The 8,041-nt window shown below is 36.1% G+C and overlaps 1 long non-coding RNA gene across 1 annotated transcript; it reads right to left on the reverse strand.

Moving 5' to 3' along the window:
• Positions 1–4,364: 4,364 nt before the first annotated feature.
• On the reverse strand, positions 4,365–7,437 carry LOC140226250 (uncharacterized). The gene is made up of 3 exons (XR_011900921.1): positions 6,932–7,437; positions 5,887–5,991; positions 4,365–5,118 (listed from the first exon to the last, which is right to left on the reverse strand). It is a non-coding gene; the product is annotated as an uncharacterized lncRNA (long non-coding RNA).
• Positions 7,438–8,041: the final 604 nt, after the last annotated feature.

Genomic DNA, 8,041 nt, shown 5'->3' on the forward strand with positions numbered 1-8,041 from the left:
GCCCTCATAAATTGTCGCCAGACGACAATTTGTGACGGGGCGACAATTTAAGCCGCCAACTCCGTCAAAAATTGTCGCCTGTTTCAGGGGGCGACAATTTACTAACACAAGTTCCTCTGTCGTTCTGTCTCGGTTGTAAATGGCAAACATCTTGAGTTTTGGGTCAAATGGGGTGGGGGTGACTTGACCTTATAGATTGTGACCGTGCATCACAAAACCATTAAAAAGTCGCACCCCTTGATCTCATGTGAGGACTCAAAAAAAAAAGTGAAACGGGTAAACCACTCAATCTTGAGTTTTCCATATTCTTGAATCCTTCTTCTATATTAATCCTAAATTTTGGATCATATATAGAATGAATGTGAATGTGTGTTTTCAGCAGTTTTTCTGCAACCCTTTTTTTGTAAAGTAGTGAGATCAAGTATACTACTGTATGTCTTAGAGGCCCCTTTTCATTTCTTGAAAATCCTTTGCACACTCTTCACTTTGAACTCTTCACTTTGAATAACTTTAAAAAGGCTACTGCTTTGAAGGTTAGCATTAATCATGGCCAGAATGTTTTAATGAAGCATGCCTAATTTCAGCTTAATCTGATAATCCCTTCATTGTTGTTGCTCTGGTCAGGGAGGTGTTAGAGATAGTCCATGGGCCAAGACCCGAAAAATGGGTTGTTGGTACCACCTGAGGTGGCACAATCTTTTTGGTGTCAGTTTGTTTGTCGGGCATAGATATGCTTATCAAGCTATGATAGCATTTCCAAATGAGTAGCTTAGTCATAATAAATGATTTTTTTACCAATTTGGTCTCGTTTTTATATCCCTATACTTCTGAATCGAAACTAACCGCTATACAAAGAAGAGCACTGTCTTCCGTATGTTCACAGGTGTTCTGTTGTAAACGCGGTGCGCTTAGTCTTTGTTCAAGGCAGCGAAGGGAATATCCAAAGGGCTATGATGTCCACAGCTGTCACGCGGTGCGCTTAGTCTTTTTTTAGACCAATGTACCGTTATCATATCTAAAGTTCCTCATAAAAGGGATTATCTATACTGTTTTTATACTACCCTATCAACAAATACATCAGTTCTAAACAAAAATCACTCTGTTCATTTACTATATTATTTATTATAATGTATCGTAGTGTACCGGTACATTGTTTTTGCATTATCGTATATTGTTTGATGGAAATAAAGCGACAATGGCGTGGTATTAGCGTTTTCACCGTAGCGTTTTCGCCGGAAAATGATAAACAATTGAAAAATACGGTAAAATTCACGAGGAATTGCTTTTGTTATTGTTGTTGTTTTTAGATTTAGGATATACACTGTATCATAATTATGCTTTGGATATTACCTTCGCCGTCTAGAATAAAGACTAAGCGCTGTGGACATCATAACCTTTGGATATTCCCTTCGCTGCCTTGAATAAAGACTAAGCGCACCGCGTTTACAACAGAACACCTGTGAACATACCATAGAGCTGCATTTTACAGCTCTATGGAACATACAGAAGACAGTGCTCTTCTTTGTATAGTGGTTAGTTTCGATTCAGAAGTATAGGGATATAACAACGAGACCAAATTGGTTAAAAATTCATTTATTATGACTAAGCTACTCATTTGGAAATGCTATCATAGCTTGATAAGCATATCTATGCCCGACAAACAAAATGACACCAAAAAGGTTTTACCACCTCAGATGGTACCAATATCTGGCCTGGCCCATGGACTAAGAAGGAGAGACAACTACTGCTCTCGTTTGAAGTCATGCGCGGCGCCGCCGAGAAGTTATGCGTTCAACTACAGGTGTTACCCATGTGCTTTGACAAAAGAGAGCATCAATAATCGGGACTAGCGCTCTCACATCTAGAAATACTTGCCCCTACTGCAATTCGCTCTCTCTTTCAATGTGATGGCAACAATAAATTTGTGTAACTTGAATTGGAGCAGCGAACCAAAATGCAGTGTAAAACTAACAATTTTAACAGCAAATAGTTTAAAAGCACGCTGGAATACGCTTTAGCGGAGTACTGTATTTGAAAGATCAACATATCCCAGATTAAAAGATAAAAAAAAACTAACATGCACAAATATGCGCATTATAGAAAAATATTAGGTTTTTAAGAGGGCCTAATTTTCATTTCATTTTGATTTGCGCATTACGAAGAAACTAGAAATACATGTTTATAATAGTGAATTCTTTCCTAAACTATTCTAAATCAATTCGAGTATTTCATTTAAAATTTTACTGTGAAATAAAACTTGTAATTCAACAAAAGGTGAAATGCGTTCTTCGTCTCCGAACTTCGTCTTGCAAACCAGAGCGGTGCCGAGCATGACTTCAAAGCGTAATGGAATGCTAGACATCCCATTGTAACGCCTTGAACCCAAACATGTGTTTGCATGAATTACGAAGAGTTGCCACTCCATAACACCTCCATGCTCTGGTGGTTTACAATGTGTTTTTTGTCCCATTCCTGGCACAGCTAGCACGGTTCGGTAAAGATAAGCACTTTGTCTTGATAGACCTTGTACTTCAGAGCCTCTTTTCTCAGTTCCCACTTTTCCAGAGTGTGTGCTTTCTTTGCAGGAGAGTCCATTTGAATTGATTTATACATCATCTTTAAAAAAGCTTAGAGTCTGCTCTTTCAGAATCTGTCTTTAACTGAAAATAAAGGTCTGGCGACTTTTTGTTGGTTTTGTGATGCAGGGTCACAAATACCTCGATACGGCAGCGGGGACTACACTGGCTGCGTTTATCATCTTTCCCCTGTTTGAAACGGCTTTCAAAAGCCGTTTCCAAGGGCCTTTCGAAAGCCGTTTCCAAAACCCTTTAGAAACGGCTTTCAAAACAGTTGCGTTTATCAACTGATATTTATCATCTATATATAGTGACATAAAATGAGAAACTGCTGAATGAATATCGAAGTTTGGATCATATATAGAATGAATGTGAATGTGTGTTTTCAGCAGTTTTTCTGCAACCCTTTTTTGGTAAAGTAGTGAGATCAAGTATACAAACGGCTGATTTATCTTGACTAGGAGAGAGCGGAATTAATTCAAATTTTTAATTCAAGCAAATAAAGACTACGTTGAAGATGTTTGTTTGCATACTTCTATTTGGTTTGCATTGTGCCTGTATGTTGTTGTTATTATTATCATTTTTATTTCAATTTGGTTTAGTTTTGGTCAATTTGGTCATGGAGAAATGTGTTTTTTGTTATGCATGTTATGGGTGAATTTCTCTCAAGTTTAGAACTTACGATGCTCATGGCATCCATATGATCGAAAATACTATGCTCACAACTTACAGGCCAACCAACAAATAAATTCAATTTCTATGCAGAACATTACATCAGTATTTGAGTATACAAAATTTGTAGATATGTTAATATTTCTGCCATGATCATCATGATAAAAGAAGATGGAATACCGAAAAATGAAGATATCAAACAAAGAGCAAAAGAGGACGAAAACATCAATCCAGTCTTCAATTGGTTGATGATGTCATATCTTGTTAATCATTTATTTTTACACCTTACTGACGTCTGCAAAACTAAGAAATCTACGTCCTTTTTATTTAATTCATTCCTTATTTTCTAGTTGATAATGAAACGAAACAAGCAGTCACTATTTCAAAAGAAAATTTTCGAGAGATCAACTTGAACAGCTTGGTATTTATAAGGCGTGAACACTAGGGACAACGCATCTCCTTACAAAACTTGGATGTAAGGGACTTCTGACATGCTTTACAAAGATTCTTGTATCTCTGTGATCACTAAAGCAATTCCAGTGGAATTTTCTCCAGCATGTAAGTAACAAATCTTACTTTCATACCCTAAAATTTCATTATGATCGATTAACTATATTCAAAGTTATCGTTGCAGAAAGTCCGATTATTTATTTTTTTTTTTTTTTTTTGAGGGGGATGAGGTGAGGATTTACGGCACAGTTGATCTAGGCATGCATATTTTGATCGATGATCTCGAATACAGTTAACCAGACACTGTTTATACATGCAGTTCCACATGTACACGTACACGAAACTCATGCATCCCCGCACTGTGGAATAGGTGCTGGTGTGTTTCCTTATTCTTTTTGGTACAGTCTTTGTGTTTTTTCATGGTTATTGACATTTTGATTTTTTTTTTATATTTTGTGTATACACAATTTTAAGAGAAACAAAGAGTGTATGTATATTTCATAGGGGCTAAAGCGCTGATTTCTCTTATATATTGGAAACCTTTTTTGTTTTGTTTTGTTTTGCTCTCGCCATGATATTTCAAATAGTAAACATTATAATACTAAGAAAGCAAGGGTGCATCAGAACGGATTCAATATGACCCCACCCCCCCCCCAAAAAAAAAAAAAAGAAAGAAAGAAAGAAATGGACTGTAAAATTTGTCCTTTCTTCGGAAAATATATAATTCTCTCAATTAAAGAAAGTAAAATATTATAGCATCATGAATCCTACGATTTTTTTTTTTTGTATTTCTAGATTGAGAAAAGCCAATACTATTGGTATCAGTATCTTTCTTTCATGCATGTCAAGTATGGAAATTTACGATAATTTTTCAGCAAGCGAAAAAAAAAAAACACTTGGGAGTCGACATTATCACCTCATCCGAATGTAAATGCGACTGATATAACTTTATAAAGTCAATCATTAACTTTTATCTTCTAAAAGACGTTCAATTTCAGACAACTAAAAATTATACATCAAATAACTCAGAGTCCTTGATTATGACGGTGATACCCTTCATGCAAAATAAGGAATGATATTCCTCGTGGCTATATGTTAATGATTATCAAATTACAGCTATAGATGAGCATAATCATTTCATCATCTGGGACATTTCGATCACGATCGCTCTTCGGTACTCTGTTTGTATGACTGGCAATTAGCACTTTCCAACATGTCAGCGTTTTACCTTCAAGATGTGTCCTTGGGAATATGTTAGTAACGGAATTCACACACATAAGAATAGTGATTATAGCAAGATATGTCTCCAAGTTTGATTTCATCTCCGTAAAATGCTCCACAGTCCTGTCTGTCCGAGTGATTATCGGGTTCTCCAGGTCCCCACATGTTCGGCGAGGCGACCAGATGTCAGGACAATAAACTGAATTAAAAAATGAATAAACAATGCAAAATTAAGACCATCAAAAAGATGAAAATGAGATCTCAGAGTATAGTACCATAAACACTCCAGGTCGAATACCAGACATTCCCGTTTTGCCATGTAAGGCATTCATATGCGACATAAGAAACAAGTCTGAACTGCAATCAAGCGCCAAGGCATTTCCTAATAAACCTATAACATGTAGGTATACTCAATATATTCTATGTATAATTAATATACACTGTATTAACAAAATGTGCATTTTGGTCTTGTAGGATAAGATAATTATTTCACCCAGAGCCAACACTTATGCAAGGGAACCTTTTTAGGGAAAAATAACTGATTAGTATGATGGCATTGAAAAGATGGCAATATGCAGTTGTATTTCAGTTTTAACATTAAATAAGCTTTCTGCAAAACTGAACAATAAGAGCAACTCTTTATAGGGGATGTATATAGTTCTGTCTTGATGTTTAATTCTTTTTTTTTTATTCAACTGCGATTCAAAACCCCAGTGGAAACACATTCCCTTAAAATTCAATTTGAAGGCTCAAGTTGGCACAGTTTTGAAATAATTTGATTTTCTAATTGACTGTTTCAGATTTAACGAATCTAAACTGTTTTGCATTGTACATATTATTTCCATTATGTCATGCAGACTGAAATTCAGAACTGCCAATCTTATGACGGAAAAAAAAGGATTTTCGCTGCAATACCCCAGGAGCCAATGGGTTAACGTTTTCTTAAAAGTAAACGAGGGTAACTTACAATCTGTACACGTTTCCCCGTAGAAGGGTTCCACGCATGAGCAGCTGAAACCCTCCAGAGTTTCCTGACACTCCTTACCATGGTGACATGGATTGGATAAACAGGCTGTGAGGTGGCACAAAGAGCATAAAGATATTAGTAACTGTATAGTGTAACCTCTTTTTACACCATTAACATACATTTTGTGTGTGTGTGTGCGTGCGTGTGTGTGTGTGTGTGTGTGCAGATGTTTGCATTACAATACAAAGTTATTTTAGAGAAATAAATAAGCTTCAATACTATGGGATATCTATAATATTTCTTTTATATATATACCACAAGAATCGATTGCCAAAGTAGTAATTGTCGGGGGGGGGGGGGGGGGAGGGTGGTAGTAATGTACCGAAAGAGCATTAATTGCACTAGTAGTAGTAGCAGTATATAATCGTTTTACAATTATATCATGAATACTATTTATACTGCAGTTGTGTTTTTGTTTTTTGTTATTTGCTTTTTTAGAATTACCCTATAGCACACGAAGCATATAATGAATGACGTCTGTCTTTGAATAGTCTCAATTTTAGCTGGCCACCATATTCGACAATACCTTCACAGTGAATGTACAATATGATATATAAGTGTGTACTTGTCTGTCTGTCTGTCTGTCTGTGTGTGTGTGTGTGTGAAAACTTCCTACGATTTTCCGAAAGAATTTCGTTAACGTTGGATAAGAACGTTCGAAACTCTTTGAACTTTGAACTTTGAAAAACGAGCCTGACAACACTTGTAACGAAACTCCAAACGTTTTACACAAACTTATCGAATTTAACGAAATTGCAAAATAACGCAAATGAACCGTACGAATTCTTATGCATTTGCTTTTATATGACAACGCTTTTAACAAATTTCAACGAAATGGGAAATTCGAGAGCAGCAAAGTTCAACGATCCTTACGAAATTCAACGCATCTGTTTTTTTAGATTAACGCACTTGACGAATTAAAAAAAAAAATACTCTCAACACGACAACCAAGGTCACGAATTACTAAAATAACTATTCTACTAACCCAGTTCGGAGTTAGCTCACGTTGGTAGGAATGTTATTTTTTTCTTGCACTCGGTTAGGGGCTCTTCACTGGTTTCCAGAGAGACATAATACATAAGATCTACGTAAAAATTTAATTTGATTCATCAATCCTGTTCAAACAAAGAATGAACTTGCGTAGACCAGATGACAAGAATAATCCGTCGCTCAACACTTTGGAAAGCATCTATTTCAATATTTTGCATTAAATGTAATAACAATCTCTTTCTATTGATATTGCCGTAGACAAGATGACCATAATTATTCGTCAATTAACACTTGGGAAAGCATCCATTTCATCATTTTGCATTGACTGTAGGGAACAGTCTCTTTCTACTGATATTGTCAAATACCACTTTTGCTGTCAGGCGGATATGTTGGGAAGCAGCATTTATATGGATTACATGGATAATCATTACATCACAGATGCTTATCCCAGTGAATTTAAAAAATGACATTTTTTCTGCTCATGCGCAAAATGGAACTGCGAACTAGGGTATTCTGCCCGAGGCTTGTAATGATCACGAAATCAGCTTTGATTACAAACCATTTCATGAATTTGATTTACTTTTCCAGATAGGCATTGTTACACCTAAAAATGATACATGTATTCTGATTTTAAAGAAACGCAGTTGAAGATGCAATTTACCACAAATTCATACAAATTTATTGTAGCTGATTTGTGAGCTTGAACAAAACCTGAACTTCCAGAGTGATATTGTGATTCTTTTTTTTTTTTTTTTTAGAAAAGGGACTGACATCACAACATGTATAGCATGACTAGGGTAGTTCATATTCGTTTTTAGGTATAGAGAGTATGAAATAGGATGAGTATGAAGTGCGAGCAGGCACGTTTGTCGGGCTTGCAGCACGACATTCATAGTAGAACCAGTTATAGTTCTGGCGGACTTATTGATTTCCGAACAGCGTAAAGGCATTTGCAATATATGAGCTATACAGCAAAAACATGCGTCTCTCTGTTATAGCGGATTTGACGCATTCGAACAAATTCACTTTCAACTGCCCGTGGCTTTAAAGAACTTCAGTCGATTTTTTTTTTCCACCGATAGAGAAATTGTTAGAAATCCCAACG

Source organism: Diadema setosum, chromosome 3, assembly GCF_964275005.1.
Source record: "Diadema setosum chromosome 3, eeDiaSeto1, whole genome shotgun sequence".
Lineage (NCBI taxonomy): Eukaryota > Metazoa > Echinodermata > Echinoidea > Diadematoida > Diadematidae > Diadema > Diadema setosum.